The sequence below is a fragment of the Eretmochelys imbricata genome, chromosome 3 (assembly GCF_965152235.1).
Source record: "Eretmochelys imbricata isolate rEreImb1 chromosome 3, rEreImb1.hap1, whole genome shotgun sequence".
NCBI classification, from domain to species: domain Eukaryota; kingdom Metazoa; phylum Chordata; order Testudines; family Cheloniidae; genus Eretmochelys; species Eretmochelys imbricata.
Genome location: NC_135574.1, coordinates 40189656 through 40212458, shown reverse-complemented (window position 1 = coordinate 40212458; position 22803 = coordinate 40189656). Strand labels below are relative to the sequence as shown.

The window sequence follows — 22803 nt, the reverse complement described above, 5'->3', positions numbered from 1 at the left end:
CTTAGGCACACAGTTCAAAATGACTTAATGGGCTTGTGCTCCTAAATCCCCCTTAGGTAACATTTCAAAAAAGTTCAGTCAAACCAGGGAAAGAAGTTAGTGATTTATTTTGTTTTTACCTCCCTGTCTCATCTTATACTTTGTCTTGTTTATTTAGACTGTAAACAATTCAGGTTAGGGCTTGTTTCACCATGTATTTGTCCAGCAGCTAGGACAATGGGACCTCTATTATTACTTATTTGTATTACACTGGCACCTATAATAAAATATGCTATTTTTCTTACCATTTCTTCATATTTTTCTTTCCCGCAAATGCCTCTAAATCTTATTTCTGTTCTGCCTCTCCCACCAGCATCTCTCCTCCTGCTGGCCTCTCACCTGAGCACTGCCTTGTTTCATTGCTGCTATATTTTGACTTTCCTTGCCCTTTTTTTCATCTTTGACTTTCCTATCCATTTTGCTACTGCACTAAGTTTTGCTTTTACAGAATAAGTTGTATTTGATCCTTTATTAATATTTAAGTTAATGAAAGTATGTCATTTGAGAAGTAGGTCCATCAACTGTCTCTTCCAGTTAGGAATTATGCTAATCCTTTCAGAATTCATAGCATTAGTATTACATTGCCCAGGCATGATAGCTTGAATAAGCTTTCAGGATCTGGTGTGCCACCCATTTCATTGTTCCATAGGGAGGATGATTAAGAATACAAATAGATCATTGGATAAGATCATTTTGCTGAATAAAAGGAAAATGAATTTTTCTTTGGGGCGTATACTGTCTTGTAATGGATTGGTTGAAACTGGTGGGTATAACAGCTGCCCTTCATTCAGGATAAATGTAAAAACAATTGAGTTCCTTTATGAAATGGTAAGCTGAAATAATATTTGCTTCCACCCAAAACAAAGCCACATGCAAGGCTGGAGTAGGAATTAGCTGCATAGCACAAGGAGGGTCACCTGTGATTATGATAAACTCAGGGATGAGGTTTCAGAGTAACAGCCGTGTTAGTCTGTATTCGCAAAAAGAAAAGGAGTACTTGTGGCACCTTAGAGACTAACCAATTTATTTGAGCATGAGCTTTCGTGAGCTACAGCTCACTTCATCAGATACCTGGTATCTGATGAAGTGAGCTGTAGCTCACGAAAGCTCATGCTCAAATAAATTGGTTAGTCTCTAAGGTGCCACAAGTACTCCTTTTCTTTCAGGGATGAGGGAGTGACTGAATTGGAGCAGTGTGTCTGTGTCCGTGTGTGAGAGAGAGAAGCAGTGAGAGACACCACAGAAACAGACACAGAAAAGCCCTGGCGACAGCAGAACAAGGACTGAAAGCCTACAGACAGTGTCTGAGAAAATGCCTCGAGAGAAAACTTTTGGGGCTGAGTGCTGGCTGAAAGAGGCTTGGAGTTGTGAGCAAAGAAACTATCTCCTGTTCGATTCCTCCTGTGTTCAAGAGGACAGGGCGGGGCTGTGTACATGCTTTGTAAATAAAAAAGACTGCATCAAATAAATACCTGACTCCATCACCAATTTCAAGTCCTAATGAAAACAACCCACTGAGATGATTTTTTTCCCTTTTACTCATCACTAGCACCAATACTTTATTTATTCTTAGAGTAAAGATATGAAGATACTCTCCTTCTACCAGTTTCACAACTAAAGTGCAGTTTTGCTCGGAAAAGGAACTATGTAAAAATGATAACTTAGTAATCAACAGAATTGCATTCTGGATACATTCAGTCATATCTTTTTGACTTGAATGACAAAAATAAGTTTGTGATGCTACTCCCCATATTCTTCATAGAAATATTGTTATAAGGTGATATTATCTAGGATGTATTTTATGCAAGATAGGTCTCATGAGATCATTGGAAAGGTTATGATTTACTGAATATGATTATCCTATTTGTATGCATGTATCATTTTTGTATCTAAATTTAGGAATATTGACAATGTAACAATTACAAGTGGGTTTACATCTGGGGAATGCAGAATGCAATCAGTCTGTATGGGCCATTAGGGCGAACAATAGGACTTGAAGATGCTAATCTCCCACCTTCCTGGGAAGTCTTCCTGAGGACTTATGGCTGTTTTGACACTGCAGGGTCATGTGATCATGTCACCTGGTAATGGACTCCATCTTGGACTGCTATTTTTCCACAAATAGGGTGGGGCTCAAACTGGGAAACAAAGGATTCTTGCCATATGTAAATTCTATTTAAGGCAGGGAAGTGAGTTAATCAGGGTCGGTTCTTCATTGAATCCCTGCCCAAGGTGACTGCTGAAAACACCTAAGATTGATCTGGGGAAGAAAGGACTGGAGCTATGCTAGAAGCTGTGTAACCTGTGAAAGGAATACTAGGAGTTCTAAGCTGCAAGCAAGAGCAGTTTGTCTTCAAGAAACGCTGCAACCTGCTTAAAACATTTAGGGTGAGAAATTACTACTTGTAGCCAGTTTCTTTAGTGTAAGCTTAGTTTGCGTGTTTGATTTCTTTGCTCAGTAATCTGCTTTGATCTGTTTGCTGTCCCTTAACACTTAAAATCTATCCTTTGTAGTTAATAAACTTGGGTTTGTTTTCTTTAACCAGTTTGTGCAATTCATAATTGGGGTTCAAAAAGCTGTGAATATCTTCCTCCACATTGAGGGAGGAAGCAAATTTCATGAGCTACACTGTACAGTTTTCTGTGCAGCGCAAGACAATATAATTTTGGGTTTACCCTCCAGAGGGGGTGTGCACTTGAGCACTGGGCGATTTCCAAGCCGAGTCTTCCTATGGAGAGCTGATCTCAATGTCTGTCTTTCTGCAGCTGAGTGTGGCCATAGATGCATGTGTGCTGGAGGAGGTTTGAGGGCCTGGCCCAGCAGGGCAATGTAAGGGAACCCAGACTGGTGGAACTGGCAGGGTCAGTAGTATACCAGCACATCAGGTGGCACCCCAGAGGGCAATCCTTCACAAAGTTATTGTGCTTTTGTTAGATCTACAGAGCCAACACAGTTCAGAAATCAAGCTGGATTCTTCCTCCTCCTGTGTATCCTCAATAGGACTGTTTAGCAAATTCTACTCAGCTAAACCTGCACACAGCTCTTGAAGACATTGGGGTTATGAGGATATCTTTCAGAACAGAACCTCACAGCTCAATTAGTGACTGGAACAGTAAGCATACTTCAGTAAGGAGAGAGGCAAACTTGATTTGCTCAGACTTTACCTTTCTTCCCCTAGATAGAATTACTTTATTCTGAATAGTTAAAAAAAGTGTTTACAGTTATTTACTCAATCCCAAATTTAGCAAAGCCATAACACAGGGAGTTAGAAAATATAATACTATACTCCAGCACAGTCTTGCAGCAAATTAGAGGGGCTGGTGTAAGGAATTTTAAAATGCAGATTTAAGTCATCTTCAGTTAGTTACAAATAGAGTGGTAGTCTTAATGCTGAAAACTATGAGCCAGAGCATGAACCCCAAAATCACTGCCGGAGTGACATAAAGTGACCTTATCATTGCCATGAAGGGAGAGAGCATCCCCCCTGCATGGGAGAATCCTGGACTGACCAGCTTTATGCCAGCTCTTCTGGTCCTTTTGGTGTAGGAGGTATGTTTGGGCTAGCCGAGGCATTCCAAGGAGTGGCTGGAGCATGATGTACTCTGCCAATCCCTGAACAGCAGGATTTTCACCTCAGGACCATTCTAACCAGTATAAATTAGAGCAGTCATTTGGCTAGTCTGATTTATTCCAGGATCTTCTGCCGCCTCACTGCAGAGAGATCAGAGGAAGTGTAAAGGTGACTGAACGTCTCAGTTCCTTTGGGGCCACTGAAGATTGCACCATGTCTTCTATGGGCTGAAAAAACTAAAACACTCAATTTCTTTACTATTTAAGCAGTATCTTTAAGGGGAGAGGAGGGGAAAGCCCTCAGGTAAAATTAGATCAAATTTAATATAAGCTGGGAGGAGAGGTAGATATGCTGGAGTGTAGGGATAGGGTCCAGAGTGACCTAGACAAATTGGAGGAGTGGGCCAAAAGCAATCTGATTAGGTTCAACAAGGACAAGTGCAAAATCCTGTACTTAGGATGGAAGAATCCCGTGCACTGCTACAGGCTGGGGACCGACTGGCTAAACAGCAGTTCTGCAGAAAAGGATCTGGGGATTACAGTGGATGAGAAGCTGGATATGAGTCAACAGAGTGCTCTTGTTGCCAAGAAGGTTAACAGCATATTGGACTCCATTAGCATTGCCAGCAGATCGAGGGAAGTGATTATTCTGCTCTATTCGGCACTGGTGAGGTCACATCTGGCTTACTGCGTCCAGTTTTGGTCCTCACCACTACAGAAAGAATGTGGACAAATTGGAGAGAATCCAGCAGAGGGCAACGAAGATGATTAGGGGGCTGGGGCACATGACTTATGAGGAGAGGCTGAGGGAACAGGCATTATTTAGTCTGCAGAAAAGAAGAGTGACGGGAGTTTTGATAATAGCCTTCAACTTCCTGCAGGGGGGTTCCAAAGAGAATGGAAACTAGGCTGTTCTCAGTGGTGGCAGATAACAGAAAAAGGAGCAATGGTCTCAAGTTGAAGTGAGGGAGGTCTACGTTGATATTAGGAAAAACTATTTCACTAGGAGGGTGGTGAAGCACTGGAATGGATTACTTAAGGAGGTGTAGAAACTCCATCCTTAGAGGTTTTTAAGGCCCGGCTTGACAAATCCCTGGCTGGGATGATTTAGTTGGGGATTGTCCTGCTTTGAGCAGGGGGTTGGACTAGATGACCTCCTGAAGTCTCTTCCAACCCTAATCTTCTATGATTCTAATATAGCATACATTTGGATTATTTATTAAAATTAGTTTGTATGTTCTGAATATGGAATTATCAGTATTTACAGATAGATTTTCAACAGCACATTATGTCTATATCAAGCCTAATGGAATTGAATTCAATTGATAGCAATTCTCAGGGGGGAAAAAAACCTCAATTACATTTGAAAAATTACATATTTTAAATGTATATTAATTTACAAGAAACATTTAAATTTCATTTAAGATTAATTACATGAATAAAAAGGGCCATGTGTGTCAATTTCTGAGGTTTTCATAATTACCTACAGGATAGTTGTTAAAAAAAAATACTATTGTGGCTTAAAAGCTGTTTCAAGGTCTTTTCTTCAGACCTAAGTAAAAGCTTCCTACCTCAAAACATCAGAGGAAATATTTTAACTCACGCATTAATAGATAAATATTTTATTAAGTGAGAACACTACTGTATGTACGCAGAACATGCTCCCACTATTCCTCCATTGTAAGGAACTCCCTGAATATCTGGAATCAGCTCTTTTCCTCTTGTTAATTAGAAGAACAAAGCTTTTTATGAATGCCCAAAGAATGACATTTGCCTGGCAGGCACATCACAATCTGCAGTTTAAAGCCTTTTGCTGGTATGAGGTTATCGAATTCATTTTTTTCATATTTAGAGGATAAAATATTAGATGAATCATTCATCCAAAACAGCACAATTATTAATAGAGTAAATGTTTCTATTGCCTCAGATCTGTTTGCAAGAATGCAATCTCATCCAGAATGGTTTACTTCTCTTCACCTTCAGCCTTGGTGATTTTGTCATATTTATGTTCTCTTAGAATGTTAACTTCTATTAGCTGATCATGAACCACCAACAGGGAAAATATGTCCTGGATTTGCACAGAAGATATTAAAGTAATTTACTAGTAGGTTGTGTGGAAGACAGAAAAGAAATATTATGTTATTTATGGCCTCCTTCATGCCTGGCCAACTTTCTTTTCTTATTAGATCATCTATTCGTGTGTTTTCTCCAGAGGACACTTCTCTCAAACGTGTCCTGCCTTAACTTCTGCGTTTTCTGCTTCAATATATTGAGTTTACCATAAATCTCTTCCTTCTAGATCACATAAATTCATTCTTCAGAGAATATAGGAAGTAGTATGTTATCCTTCAAATTAGAAACTCCAGTTCAAACCCTGATCATTGCCTTGTGATGGAAGGCGAAGCAGTGTGAACTCCGAAAGAGTTCATGATTAGTGCACACTCTTGGCTTCATTGTTTTGATTCCAATTTATTAAATCAGCAGATTTAAACTGCTGGATAGTGTGAGTAGGTGCTTTTCCCAGTGTGTTTTTAAAAGGAACTCACTGCACTGTGCAGAGTCACATATCATAGCTCAAAGAGCAGTGAATCAGATAGGCACTCAGAAACCATGGTAATGGGTGCAGTAAAAGAATGTGAATAGTCAAAACTTGCTTCCCTTCCTGAGGTTTGCTTTTACTTTATTAAAAATAAGATAATGAAGTTCAACTCAAGCCTTTTCCCTTAGCTTGAGAATATAACATTCCAGGCTGCAATCCAGACCAGTGACGGGCTGTGTCACTCCTGCCCTGCAACCTTAGGTGCCTTATAATGCCTTGCTGCTGTCGCTCCCACGTGGGCCATTCACAAACTGCCTTCCAGCATCCAAGCCACATGCTGAGTGTCTTTCTATAGCTGCAGTCTGTCAGCACACTCCAGCCACAGTCTGGCTTCGACCAGTCTTGATTACCACATGCAAGGTGACCCCAACACACTCAGAGTCCTAAATTTCCCCCCACCCCAAATGTCTATTCTGTACTGCACAGTCTAGCCCTCTCCTGGACAGTTCAGATTACAAAGATCTGTTGTCCCTGTAAGGGAACAATATACAACAATTTGCCACCTTAAATGGAGTTATCCACTGTAATGCGGCTAGCCGGGGCTCGACCCTCTCCGGGCCAGCAGGGAGCCACACCAGCTCACGACATACAGATAATGTTTGGGGAAATTAGTCTGGCCATGGGAGTCTCCCTCAGCTGCCCTTGCGGCAACTGGAACAAGCACCGTAAGCCCAAGCCCTAGGTCAGGGCGCGGCAACAATAAGTCAGGTGCTCAGGTTCTCCGGCAGGGGCTGAGCCATAGCAAACAGTATATAGAAATAGGCCCAGGCCTTGGATCAGGGCAGGGCAACCAAGTCAGTAGCTCAGACCCTCAGGCAGGGGCTGAGCAAACAGTTCAATGTGAGCAGGCCCAGGCCTCTAAAGGACCTGGAAGAGGGGGAGACTGCCACCCACAAGTTGGGTGGCAGGGGGGGCCGCAGGCCCTCCCACTCTACTGCATCCCAGCCCAGGGCCCTAGCAGTGGCAGAAGACCCGCTTCTGTGTCAGTGAGGCTCCTGGCCGCAACACACTGTCATAGGCTCTGGCAGTTCCTCAGCCAGACTACAGTCAGCTGCCCCCGGAGTACTTCCTGATTCCCCCTCTTGGGGTACCTGGGTCCAGGCGGTGTCCTCCGCAGCATCCAGCACCATGGGTTCCTCAGGGTAACGGGCAAGTGGCAGGTAAGGCAACTCCTCTAGGTAGCGGCTTCAGGGCAGGTCCGGCAACTCCTCTGGGTAGCCGCCACAGGGCAAGTCAGGCCAATCCTGGCATGCACCTTGGGCCACGGGGGCTTCCCAGTCACAGGCCAGGCTGGAGGCATCTTGCCTCCCCAGCAGCTGGGCCCCCAATGAGCTCTGAGGGTGAGCTTTTATGCTTCCGGGTCACCGCCTGACCCGCTGAGGGGCGGGCACAGAGCTCCCTAGCTCCGTCCACTCCGGCACCCGGATGGCACCCAGCACTCCGGCACCCTCTCCGGGACGGCAGGAAGCCACACTGCCTCACTACACCCACATAGTTCACAACACTAGATTAATATTAATTAAAGAGCAAAAAAACAGGTTTATTTAACTACAGATAGGTTTTGAGTGAGTACAAGTAATAAGGCATTAAAGTTTGAAATGGTTACAGGAAAAATAAAGATAAAACACTTTCTAAATTTAAGAAACTAGCCTTGGTTTAAGGTGAAGTTCTAACCACTGGTTCCCAGTATCATTGCTGACCAAGTATCAGGTCAGGATCTGCATCCAAAGTCTATAGGTTTTTTATTTTGTCTTCTTGATGGAAAAGAGAGAAATGGACCGGGAGAGAGAACCTGGGGAGGGTTTGCTGCTCATTTTTATAGTTCAGACACCCTTTGAAAATGCATTTCCCTGAGAGTGACCCTATATAAAGTTATTTTTAGGCGAGAGCAAAGAGACAGGGAGTCTCGTGGCAGGGAGAGGAGAGGTTGTTTGCTAAGATCAGATTGCTTTGTTCCTCCACCTCCTCCCCTCCCGCACCAGTCCTTGCCAAAGAATGGCCAACTTGATCAGTGATGGCCCATTAGTTTTGATGACACCTGGCTGGGGCCTCAACTTGCCCTTTGTCTTTGAGGAACAGGTTTACCCACTTTCCAGACTTGGCTGATAAACACACGGGAGTCATGATTTCAGCTTATGTTAATCACTTGACATATAATGATGCTATATACATTTTACCATGATATTATTGACCAGTTTTAACTGACACCTTACAAGGCATATTTTGTACAAAGAGTATTACAATAGCATATAGGGTGAGAATACAGGAGTGCCTTCCATCACAGAGTGTCCTTAGGCTTGGGGAGCCTCATGACTTGGAATTCTCAGTTACACTAACGCTCCTTTTCACCACTCTGGCAGCATAAAGAGCCTTAAAATGAGTGTACATGTATTTTAAACCAAATTTAACATCCCTTTATGCTGCCAGAGTGATGCTCCATTTCAAGCTAGCTACTCCCTTATATCTGGCTAGAGGAACAAGCCACCTGCCTCAGTGGGTCAGCCCCCCCACAACATCACCCTTTCCCTACAGTAACATCTGCTAACGGGTGAAGTGTTTCAAGCAAAAACTGACAACCTTTTACAGCTTGTTTAATAAATATTTCATCATTCTAGCTTGGATTACTTACTTCTTCATTTGACTTGACTTTGCTCTCTCTAAATGAGTATCCCATCTCATCCTTCCATCATCCACTAAAAAAGAATTTTCCTTCACTTCTCTCAGAAAACACTCATTTTTTTCTAAGTGTTTCATTTGGTGACCCTGTGTTCTCAGTCTAGTAATACCTACTATTCTATCCTTTCTGGGATGATGAGCAAATTATCATTATTTATTATTTTATGATGTCTAAAAATATCATCATCATCGGCGATCCCGCAAAGTTGAGGATGATTATCTTTCATGGATTGTCCACTTCAAGTTATCTGTGGGTCCGCTGATGACTGATGAGGCCTATTCTAGAGCCACAAACTCTTCCACATTGCAGACATGTATTTCCACATGGGTGAACCTGGGATGTTGGTTCGTGTCAGGGTGTGCTCTTTCTGTTGCTCCCATTTTTCTGTTACATATACCTGGTTCTCAAATTGCAGAGTTCCCTGCCGCAAGCAATTCCTCCATTATTCGGTCCTGGGCTATACATTCCCAGGAGTTAATGTCAATGTTGCATTTCCTCATATTAGCCTTGAGGACATTTCTATAGTGTTTTTTCTGCCATCCTCTAGCATATTTCCCTTGGCTGAATTGAGAACAGAAAACTTATTTTGGCAATCTGCTCGTTATATCAGCTTGCAAGAGGACCCTGATATTAGTGCATCTATCAGCCCATTTAATTTGAATAATCTTACTCATACAGCATTGCTGATACTTTGCCAGCACCTTTAGAGGTCTCCTATATGTTGTCCACATTTCAGCCCCATACAATAGGGTGGGTATCACAACAGCTTTATAAACCAGAAGTTTGGTTTTAATTCTGATGTTGCAATCTTCAAACACGCTCTTTTTCAGATGACCAAGAGCTCGGCTAGCACATTTGAGCTGGTGCTGGATTTCTCCGTCAATGTCACCTGTCTGGGAGAGTTGGCTTCCAAGATATGGGAAATGCACAACATTCTCTAGAAGGTTATCAAGAATCTTTATTGCTGGTGCTAGGAGTTGTGCTTGCTGATAGTGGACCTTTGTCTTCTGGATGTTGTGTGTCAGTCCCACTATCTGGTATGCTTCAGCAAAGACACTGATGACCACCTGAAGATCTGTTTCCGAGTGAGCACACACTACACCGTCGTCCGCATACTGAAGCTGAACGACTAAAGTCAGCAACGTTTTGGTTCTCAATCAAAAGTGGCCCAGGTTGAACAGCTTACCATCCATTTGATAGATTAGCTGCACTGCTGTTGGGATCTTGTCAGTGATCAAATAGATTATCACAGTTAGGAAGTTGGAGAAGAGCATCAGGGCAATGACACAACCCTGCTTAACATCTGTCCTAACCTTACCATAGTAGATCCATTACAAAGGATCACTGCTTTGCAGGACCAGAAATGTAATAGTTGCTTCACAGAACACATGGAAAGAGATTACCTATCTAGATTTATAATGTGGTCCAATGAGTATTGGTGACCAACAGTAGAGAAGGGTATATAGCTATATAAATCTATATTCATATATAAAGAGGGATAACACTATAATTATGGAATAAAAGTCTTTAAAATCTGACCCTTGCATTGGTTCCTGGTTGAAGCCAATTTTACTTCATTATTTAACAGATCAGAAGCTATACTATGTGGCTAGCCAAGCTACTGCTTTTTGGCCATAGTAGAGATAATAAGGTTTACGAGGCTATTATTTTATTATTTGATGGATGCTGACAGTACTTTCAGTGCTGTGCAGAATATAAATATGAGACTGCCAGATGACAACATTTGCTATAGCCTAAGAGGTTGCCATGTGGAAGAGATACCAAATATCACAGGTATGCTACAGAGATTCCAACATGCTGGAATTGCAGTACATGAGAAAATATGCCATGTCAGTGCTTGGGTTATTCACACACTTTGGGACAAGCAGGAAAGGACCAGCAGGTCTCATAATTCTTAGGGTTTTTGTACATGTGTAAACCCTCCATGGGCTCAGCTGCACAAGAGGGAGCACAACTCCTGGAGGTGCTGAGTAACTTCAAGCTCCTGTTGACTTCAATGGAATTTAAAAGCACTCAGCGCCTCCGGGATCTTCTCTGCACCTTGCAGGAGTGACCCCTCTATGGAGCAGATTTAAGCCCTGATACTGCAAATACTTCTGCACGTGCTTAGTTTTACACAGTCAATGGGACTACTCGTGTGAAGTTCAGCATGGGCAGAGTCACGGTCTTACACAGGATCTGTCCTGTTACATACATGTAATAAGGGACTGTTTATTCATCTTATGTCAGGTTTGTCATATTTAGTCTTACCGGGAATGCTAATTAAAATCCCACAGGATCAACTTGGTACATCCACAAAGAAGTAGATAAATTGATAGCCATGAGACTTATAATGTGAGAAAGGGTCTTCTGAGCTAGCTGTTAACCACTTTATATGCACATTTTCTATTTTAAAGATTCCATGTCACTGCATGGAAATAGAGGTTTGCCCCAGTGACCTAGATCAAAATCTCTACGCATCCCAGTTGTACGGCATATCATGTGCCACTTGTCTGCATTTCTCCCACCCTGAAACCATTTCTGTGTATTTCTGTGGTGCTGTACAATGCTTTGGGATCTTTTATGATGAAAGGAATTAAATGTGAAGTAGTTTACTTCACAAAACATAAAATCTCTCTCCCCAAGGTCATATCATCACTGTAAAATTAATAGGAGTAGCTTCTGTGGACAAGGATAGTACATGGCCTTCAGTATCATTAACTGAAGAATTCTCCAATATGTTTCTATGTGACAGAATTCTAGTTTTGTCTAATTCATTACATAATATAGTTTGTATGCTGTTGCTTATAACTATATCGATTTCACTTAATAAACTTAGTTGTTTTGTAAAAAATGCAGTATAAGTTAAGTGTAAAATGTATGCAAAATGTATACCAGTGTATCAGTACACTGTTTGGGCATGCACTCTTGCAATATTACTGTGAGCATACTACTTCGTTGTCACTTTGACAGTCCACATATCCACAATTCACACACAGAAACATGCTATCTCCCCACTTCTTGGCAAACGTTTAATAGCCAAGAGAGTACTTCCATGAAGATCATAATTTCTTTTACAAAATAGTGATGGCTAGTGGCGTTCTGTTATTTTCTTTGTTGGGCCTGTCCTGTAGTAGGTAACTTCTGGGTACTCTTCAGCCCCCAACTAAAACGTCTCCAGCGCATCATCAAGGATCTACAACCTATCCTGAAGGATGACCCATCACTCTCACAGATCTTGGGAGACAGGCCAGTCCTTGCTTACAGACAGCCCCCCAACCTGAAGCAAATACTCACCAGCAACCACATGCCACACAACAAAAACACTAACCCAGGAACCTATCCTTGCAACAAAGCCCGTTGCCAACTGTGTCCACACATCTATTCAGGGGACACCACCACAGGGCCTAATCACATCAACCACACTATCAGAGGCTCGTTCACCTGCACATCTACCAATGTGATATATGCCATCATGTGCAAGCAATGCCCCTCTGCCATGTACATTTGTTTGTACATGGTTTGCCATGTACAAACCGGACAGTCTCTACGTAAAAGAATAAATGGACACAAATTAGACGTCAAGAATTATAACATTCATAAACCAGTCGGAGAACACTTCAATCTCTCTGTTCACTTTATTACAGACCTAAAAGTGGCAATATTACAACAAAAAAAGTCAAAAACAGACTCCAACAAGAGACTGCTGATCTGGAATTAATTTGCAAACTGGATACAATTAACTTAGGCTTGAATAAAGACTGGGAGTGGATGTGTCATTACACAAAGTAAAACTATTTCCCCATGTTTATTTTCCCCCACTACTGTTCTTCACACATTCTTGTCAACTGCTGGAAATGGCCCACCTTGATTATCACTACAAAAGGTTTTTTTTTTCCTCTCCTGCTGGTAATAGCTCATCTTACCTGATCACTCTCATTACAGTGTGTATGGTAACATCCATTGTTTCATGTTCTCTGTGTATATAAAATCCCCTTACTGTATTTTCCACTGCATGCACCCAGTGAAGTGAGCTATAGCTCACGAAAGCTTATGCTCAAATAAATTTGTTAGTCTCTAAGGTGCCACAAGTATTCCTTTTCTTTTTGTGGATACAGACTAACACGGCTGCTACTCTGAGTTCCAGTGAGTGGCTGTCCTGCAAGAGGATGTGGTACTGTAGCCTAAGTCAGAGAGGATGGCAGGCAGCTGCAGCAGCCCTGAGGCATTGGAGTGGCAGCCCAAGCTGAGGTAACTGGCACCCCTAATATAAAATACAGACACCTATACAAATACCCCTAATATAAAATGCACTAAAATACAGACACCCCTAACAATGCCAGTAATCTGTGTATTTGCACAGAGGGAGTTTTAGCGTAGATGGTGCCAAACACCATGGATGCTGCCTTTTGGAGTGACTTATTATTTGTGGCACTTGGCCTACATGCTTGCACTTTTTGTTTGGAAGCCATACACTCAACTGCAGTCTACTGAGGCTATTTGAAACCAGCCCTCACGAAGTCTCTCACACCAATCCTTCACCTCCAAAAACACACAGACTTTCAAGAAGAGAACTGTCTAAAGAAAATTATAGTTTGGATAGTAAATAAAACAGTTCAGATGCACCAGTTCCAAGTACCATGGGTTCCTTACATTATATACCATATATGTAAATTACTGTATGTGATGTACACCGATTTGAAGGATTTTCTACTTTGTCCATGTAAAATGCTCAGGAAATATAGAAGTCATGTTACTAGAATGTAATAAAATTGTAATTCAATAATTTTGTTCAAACTGCTAAACCTCTAATAGAAGGGTGATAGTTTAATACTGTAGTAATATAAGAGAGGGGTTAACACAACATGTAGGAGAAGAATACTGTTAAGTAATTCCATTAATTTACAGAAGGATAAATTCTCTAGTCTTTAATCCTGAAATCAAAGAGAGTTTTTCCTCAAATAAGAAACTAAGAATTTGGCCCAGTGTTATTAAGAATGCTAGTTGTTTTAAAAAAGGAAGCAGTGTCAATGCCCTAGTTTTGTGGGTTCAGATTTTCAAAGTCGATTTAGCCACACACTGTCTATTAATTGTAAAGAAAGACATGCAACTAAATCTCCTGACCTGCTTTGACAATCTCAAACATAATTTAATTGATGTATATACAGAATACTTAAAATAATATATTCTGGATTTAGGAGTATTATTAGCATGCAAACAACTTGATTCTATATATTTGGTACTATGTATACTGCTAGAACAAATAAGATTGTAACCTTGGTTAGATATCTTGATTTGATTTTGTTGGTAGAAAACTTCTCATGTAAGTGAGAGGCTTTTGGAGAGTTTGTTTTCAAAACTTTCAGTGAATTCTTCTCTAGTGACTGCAATTTGGGAGTGTGAAGTGCTGTAAAGTAAATGAAAGCTGACTCGAAACCTTGTAGAGATCTTTGAGATGCTCTCAGGAAAACTCTGAACAGCTATTGAGAGATTATGCATTGTGGAATGGTCATGAATTTAATCTGCTTCCAAATATATGTATTCTGTTACAGTACCATTTTTATCTATTCAATTCAATTAATATATGGCAGATCTACTCATAACTCCTAATGGCATTAGCAGAATACTGTTGAAAGGCTGGGCAGTCATGGAACTACCTATTAGGATCCCCAAATGAGAAGAAACAAGATACTGGCCATGAATCAACCCATACCTACCAGGCTCTGGTAAAGTATTCAATAGAGGTAGCTCTACTATGCTTTTATTTTCTATACCATGCATTTTTTTCTTGAAGTAGGGCCACCGTATAAAGAGACTACAAAGCGACTTTCATTTAAAATCAATTAAGCTTGTATCCCTTCTGGTTGTGAAGATTCCCTTCCAAATATGAGTTGATGCAAGATTGTCTTCCTGAGTCTACAGAGGCAGCGTGAAACAATTGTTCTAGAAAAGGTGTTAAATGAATGGTAGATATGTGGCCATATTCCCTTTGAGAGTCTCCACCTAATATTTCCTCAGGCCAGTGAAACATCTAGCATAATAAAAATAATACTTTGTACATATATAGCACCTTTCATCTGAGATGTTTGAGCACTTCACAAATTTTAACTGAATCCCATAAAGCCCAGATCAGACCATTATTATTCCCATTTTGCAGATGGGAGACATTGATGCCCAGTCAATGATGATGGTTAACCATCACCATGTATACACTGCATTTCATGCATATACAGTATTTCAAAGCTCTTTACAAAGAAGGGTAAGTATAATTTTCTTCATTTTCCAGATGGGGAAATAGAGTCACAGAGAAGTGAAGAGACTGACCCAACATCACACACTAGACCACTGGCAGAGCTGGGACTAGAACCCATGTCTCCTGACTTACAATCCATTGTTTTAGCCACTGGACCCTACTGGTCCCAAAACCTTAACTTCACTGTATCCATGGTATTTAAAATCATAAGGTCTTACTTCTTTACCCAAGACCTAGAAATAGAATACATGCATTCTGACTTCTAGTCTCAAACTTTAATCATTAGACCCCCAAATATCTCTACGGTAAGAGTAATAATAATACACCTACAACCATGTAGGAAATACAGATACTTTTGCTTAGTGAAACTCTGAACAGAAATGTTGAAATAAATGTGCATATTTCAGGAATGTCCTTTTTTAAGAACTGTAACCTCTTTCAAGCAGTGATATAGTTATTGATTGTCACCATAACAAATCTATACTGTAATACCATACAGTTTTTACCAAGTTCCTTTAGTAGTTGAGTATGTCAAATCAATGCACAATATAATTTAAAAAATTACAAAATAATTCATGCATAACGTAAAGTATCAAGCAAGACAAAATTAAATAATATTAAGCTCAGTGGAGATCATTTTTAGGTGGGAATTGAGTTTCTCAAATCTCCTGTGGAAATTTGTGCTATCGCAAAAATAACAGCACAGTTCTCAGTGTAATACTATAAAAATATTCTTAAAAATTAAACTAATCAAAAACATCACTTTGTTTCTATTGAATCTATGTACTCACAGGGGCCCTGTTAACCTAGCATCTGTGATGACGAACCCCTGCACCAGTACAGAGCCCCACTGACTTCAACAGGGCTCCATGCAGGTGCAGGTGTCCACCTGTACGGAGTCACATGCAGGATCAGGGCCAGAGAGTGTGTCTAGGAAACTACTAAACTATTAAACTTTACTACATGGCTATGTTCCTATCTAGAACAACTGTGCTACTTTCAGGCAGCACTGTGTGGTAATGCTGATGACCATTGTATGTGTCGAAGGTAAGTGGATACTACAAAAGAAGAGTGATACAGACAACTGAAACAGAAGCCCTGAGAAAAAAGGAAGGAATGATGCATGGATCACTTGATGATCACCTGTTCTGTTCATTCCTTCTGGGGCACTTGGCATTGGCCACTGTTGGAAGACAAGATACTGGGCTAGACGGATCTTTGGTCTGACCCAGTATGGCCGTTCTTATGTTCATCTATATCATTCTGTATCAGGATGTGTTTTTGCTGCAAGTGTATTGTGAGCTGCCAAGCCCCCTGTAAAATGCACTGTCTATTCCTGAAACCACTTTTCTTGGCATATGTTATTGCTTTCATGCCACAACTTTATGTTAACAGTGATTTCATCTCCTTGTGTTACTTGCAGAGCTCTTGCTAGCTAAACAGATTGTTTTTCTTATCCAGCTCATTTTATACATCATTACCCTACACTTTTCTTCTGTTATGTATTTGTAATTTAACATGACATTAAACTATCTTCATAGTGCAGTGCACTATGACACAGGATTTGATGCCCCCTTTTTAACATCTGCCTCCATGCTGATGTTTCTATTTAAGGGTCTAAAAGAATTCCTATTGAAGTCATTGAATATCTAACTCCCCTTTACTTTCTGCTATGGATAACCTAGCAGCTACTTTAAAAAAAATTCCCTATTAAAATAATCACAAATTAAATATTTATGATGAAAACTCAATGTTTTGGCTTTCCTAAAAAGGCTAATAAGGACATAAGAACGGCCATACTGGGTCAGACCAAAGGTCCATCCAGCCCAGTATCCTGTCTACGACAGTGACCAACGCCAGGTGCCCCAGAGGGAGTGGACCTAACAGGTAAGGATCAAATGATCTCTCTCCTGCCATCCATCTCCACCCTCTGACAAACAGAGGCTAGGGACACCATTCCTTACCCATCTTGGATAATAACCATTAATGGACTTAACCTCCATGAATTTATCCAGTTCTCTTTTAAGCCCTGTTATAGTTCTAGCCTTCACAACCTCCTTAGGCAAGGAGTTCCACAGGTTGACTGTGTGCTGTGCGAAGAAGAACTTCCTTTTATTTGTTTTAAACCTGCTGCCCATTAATTTCATTTGGTGTCCCCCAGTTCTTATGTTATGGGAACAAGTAAATAACTTTTCCTTATTCTCTTTCTCCACACCACTCATGATTTTATTTATCTCTATCATATCCCACCTTAGTCTCCTTTTTTCCAAGCTGAAAAGTCCTAGCCTCATTAATCTCTCCTCATATGGGATCTGTTCCAAACCCCTAATCATTTTAGTTGCCCTTCTCTGAACCTTTTCTAATGCCAGTATATCTTTCTTGAGATGAGACCACATCTGTTCACAGTATTCAAGATGTGGGCGTACCATGGATTTATATAAGGGCAATAAGAAATTCTCCGTCTTATTCTCTATCCCCTTTTTAATGATTCCTCTGGTCCTGTTTGCTTTTTTGTTTGCCGCTGTACACTGCGTGGATATCTTCAGAGAACTATCCACGATGACTCCAAGATCTCTTTCCTGATTAGTCGTAGCTAAATTAGCCCCCATCATATTGTATGTATAGTTGGGGTTATTTTTTCCAGTGTGCATTACTTTACATTTATCCACATTACATTTCATTTGCCATTTTGTTGCCCAATCACTTTGTTTTGTGAGATCTTTTTGAAGTTCTTCACAGTCTTCTTTGGTCTTAACTATTTTGAGCAGTTTAGTATTGTCTGCAAACTTTGCCACCTCCCTGTTTACCCCTTTACCCAGATCATTTATGAATAAGTTGAATAGGATTGGTCCTAGGACTGACCCTTGGAGAACACCTCTAGTTACCCGTCTCCATTCTGAAAATTTACCATTTATTCCTACCCTTTGTTCCCTGTCTTTCAACCAGTTCTCAATCCATGAAAGGATCTTCCCTCTTATCCCATGACAACTTAATTTACATAACAGCCTTTGGTGAGGGACCTTGTCAAAGGCTTTCTGGAAATCTAAGTACACTATGTCCACTGGATCCCCCTTGTCCACATGTTTGTCGACCCCTTCAAAGAACTCTAATAGATTAGTAAGACATGATCTCCCTTTACAGAAACCATGCTGACTTTTGCCCAACAATTTATGTTCTTCTAAGTGTCTGACAATGCTGGCAATGCATTGAGTAAGCATTATATAACCCGACAGTGAGACTGAAGCTACATGTTTTCTTTTCCCTTGATTATGATGCTAACCACATAATAACATGCCAGTTATATAAAACTTGTGTTAAAGAGAGAAGAGTTTTTAAGGAAAATGTTTTACTCCTAGTGGTCCAAGTCCTGAAATCCTTACTCAGGCAAAACTCAAAGTGAAATTCAAGTTCTTTTAAAAAAATAAATAAATCTTTGCTGTTTTCCCATTGCGTTTATTCCTATGCTGTAGAATTTTTCACTCTTTTAAATTCTCCTCTTTTCATATTAATGATGTTGACTCGTACAGTGTTCTTGAGATGTCGTAAATGAAATCCACACTAGAATAGGCTGGAAAGGGAGTAAGAGTCTGTCCTGAAAAGAGAGGCAGAGAACTAAAGGTGTAGGCTGAGAAGGGCTGCCCAGATCTAAGAACCATGGTATCAGATAAACCTGTCTGAAAACATAGGTTGGAGTTTATGTTGTCTTACAGAGCATTTGTTCATTGATAAACTCAAGAGTTTGTTTTGACCCCACACAGAGTGTGCACACTGTGTTTTCACCTGCTTAACATTGTCTTGTAGCCCAGGATTTGAAACACTAACTGCGTGTCTATCCTGGATTTAAACTGAAAAAAGCTTTACATACATTAATACTCATGGAACTTTTTATGAACTGAAGAGCTTTGCCTTGGCATTATGAGTAGAGAATGAAAACTACTGAAGTAGAAGAGCTAAGCAGACTCTGCCAGCCTTTCAACAATTCTGAAAGTTGCAGAAAGCCCAGAAGAAGAAGAGTGGACAACATATGACCAAGGATGAGAATAATCCAATTTTTTCTCCTATTTCCTTTCCTTTTCCTCCTCATATATTTGTTCATCTGACTTTGTCCCAAAAGGAATACTGTAATTGTGGTAAATGGTTCAAATAAAAGAGGGTTATGCTAATTGAACTATGCAAAGATGTTATTGTTCCTGCTTGAGATGGGGTGTCCATCCCACACTTACCGTGAAGGGGTCAATGGAAGCCAGATACAGTCTATATCTCCCTGCCAGATTATATCCTTGATTAGATGGAATCTCACCTGAGCAGAGGTGGACAGGGCTAGTATAAACCCAGGAAGCTGGCAGCAGCAAGGGTGGCTGGGAGGAAGTTTGTGGTCACCCTCTGCTTAGTAGTGCAGGAAGGATGGGAATCAAGGGAAAGAGTAGGATGCTGAAGTCTGGCCCAGAGGCAGGGTATACCCTGAAAAGAGCAAGGTGGAGAAGAGAGCCTGTGGGACATGGAGCAGGGAGGAGCCCAAGGAGGAAGCAGCAAGGTTGGGGACTGAACAGACCTTGGCTGTGTGTTGTAGGGTCCCTGGCCTGGAACCCAGAGTAGAGGGCTGACCCGGGTTCCCCTACCTGCCACTGGGGAAGTGTCACCAGCAGGACAGTGAACTGGATGACTTCCTGGGTCACTGTGGGAGAGAAAGAGACTTTGAAGGGCAAAACCCCAGAAGGGGGGAATGCTGAGTGACCTCACCAGAAGGCTGAGTTATGAAGAGGACGCTGCGGTTACTGCAGTGAGAGGGGGCCATAGGCTGAGAGGGAGATGGTGTGCAACCGCAGAAAGAGGCATCGGCCTCGCACAGCTAATCCCCAGAATGGCCAGGAGGAGACACCATCCTTGCGGTGAGTGGAGCACCCTGTTACACTCCTCCCTTACTGGACAAAATAACCTCAATTTTAATATCCAGAGGCATCTTAACAGAGTAGACTAAAATGCAAGCTAGTTATCAGTTAAAATATGGCCAACGATCAAATCACCTGTTCAATCTGTAAATATGACATTTATGACTGTCATATCAACCTCTTAAAACAAATTTGTTTTGAACAACCTTGACATAGTTGAACCTTTGTTGCTTTCTAGCTGTGAGCTATCGGCTCATGCTACAGGCAAAATCATGGTGTGCTGCTTTTGTATGTATGGCTAAATCACAGTTGTCTTAACTGTGATTCCTACATAAACCTGTGTACAGCTTGCTCTTGCAAACAACAACTCTAACCTCACTATGCTTCAGTGGAGCAAAACTCCAATTGACTTCAGTGGGACCCGAAATGGACCAATGCTCTAGAGAACAACATGTAAGCATTTAACTCATCAGCAGTGATTTAGTCTTCTGTTCTGAAGATACTTTATTTTGCTTTGCAAGAGAACCGAAGCCACCCTTCACCAAAAAATGAATGAAGTTTATACTATCAAACCATACTCCTACTTTGCTCTTAATCAACAGACTATTTCCCAGTGCTGTATATCTATAGGTCAAAATTTACAGCTCTGTAACTTGCTTATTTCTGGGAGGCTTTCTGTGCATGTGTCATGGTTGCTCTTGTTGCCACTGAGGATTTAAAACATTTCTATATTATTTTTAAAATATAATTCCCATCTCTGAAAATACAGAGTTGCAGGCTGTTCAGTCCTGGAGCTCTATTTATTTCTACTTATATACTTTTTGCCACAATCTGCCTTAGTGTGACCCTTAATTTAAGTACGATATTCTCTTTTCTTTCCCAATAAATCCAATCTGTTATGACATGTTTCTTCTCCCCATGATGAACATAAAGGCAAAGAAATATTTCAATTTCTCAGCAATATATGTCTTCTCTGCCACCAAGTCCCTTTCACCCTGCCATGAAGTGTCTACACTTGCAGCAACCGGTCTTCTTATAGATAAGTAAAATTTTGTCTTTACTTTGTTGCAGTCTCTTTTCATTTCCAGTTTTTGCCTCATTTTTATGTGCATTCTTTCACTTCACACTAAGACAATCCCTCTTGCAGAAATAACCCTGGTGATGTATTAATAAGACCCTTGTATTTATATAATGCCTTCTATCCCAAAGCACTTTTCAGTTTACATTGATAAGCTATTAGGGCATGTTTATACAGCGAATTAGGGCATGGCACACTAGAGAACTGTAGTTTCCGACGCCAGCTTGCCATGCAATATCTGTCCACATGGACCCTGCTGATGCACACTAAAAGTTCCCTACAGAAATAAGTCAAAGCACACTAAGGAACTTTCAGTGCACAGTAACAGGGCCCATATTGGCAATCAGTGTACAACACTGTAGATTTGAACCCAGGCTTGTTGCATACTAACTCGTAGTATAGATAAATCCAAAGTGTTATTTCACCAACCAGTGGAATGCAGCTACCTCTGGAGTGAAGCATGGTAACTGCTTAACACCAACATTACTCAACACTTTAGGACAGAAAGTGAAGAATATCAAACAGTGAAACTTCAGCTAGGCAGAATACAATTATGAAACTGGACTAGCCAAGTGCATTGGAGTTAACCTCCTGACAACTGAAATGAAATGCAAGGAAATACAAATGGATATTTAAGGGCCACAAGCATTCAGGTCCTTAATTTCACACCAATACTTTCGGCCCCACAATTTTCTTTTCTTTTATCACTCTTTGTATTCTGATGCTTATTCACACTGGTAATTTTCTCCTTCTAAATTTTGGACATATGCATTCAGCTTCTCTGAAACTTGCCTTGAGGTACTTTCCATTTCCCTCCTACCTCTTCATTTCAGTTTACGGGTGTGATTTGTTCATTATGCATTCCAATTAGTGAAGTGGGTAGTGAGTTGTTACAGTTGATATCCTATGATGGCATCTCCATTTCCTGGGGACTGAAAAGTTGAAAGCCCAATATCATGAATCAAAGATGCCCAAGAGATACAGCAAAAATATAAAGGCCAGCTAGCTTACCACTTAATTGTGGTATATACATAATGAAAACAAATTGTTTATTGAGGAAGTACCATGCAAAGCTTAATTCCATTAGAGTCAGCCAACATTAATTTATAAGAGGAAAGTCTTGCATAATTAAGTCAATAGAGTTCTTTGAACATAATACTGCCATGGTAGATAAGAGAATGATGTAGAAGTTATGTACTTTTCAAGAAACATTTGATAACCAATTATCCTTCATGTGGAACCTTAACATAAAGAAGCCTGACATAGAGTATAAAATAGTTTATAGAACTGGAAATTGCAAGTAGTCCTAAAAGAAAACCAAAAATGATATGACTCTTTTTGGCAACCATAAACCAATAAACTAAATACTATACTCAACCAATCAACTACCAGTCAGGATACTTGGATGCATCAGAATGTTAGAACACAAGTCCCAGGAAGGGACCACATACTGCTGCGTTCAAATGGTTGAGTAGGTATCTTTCAAATTTAACCAAATGTGGTGGGGTGCTTACCCCACACGTGCTGTGAAAGGCTTAATATAGGCCTGTGAGACCAATTAACCAACATGGGTGCACCTCCAGGGTGGGCCAGGCCTAACTCAAGGGGGGGGACTGTTTATTTTCCCCATAAAGAGCTAGATGAGCCCAGTTGTGGGGAGGAGACCTGGAGGAGAGGAGGCGGAAAGTTCACTCTCT

At 40.8% G+C, this 22803-nt stretch overlaps 1 protein-coding gene across 1 annotated transcript in view; it reads right to left on the bottom strand.

The window, feature by feature from the left end:
- DLGAP2 (DLG associated protein 2) overlaps window positions 1-22803 on the bottom strand; it is a 716593-nt gene that overhangs the window by 401863 nt on the left and 291927 nt on the right. The window lies entirely within an intron of this gene.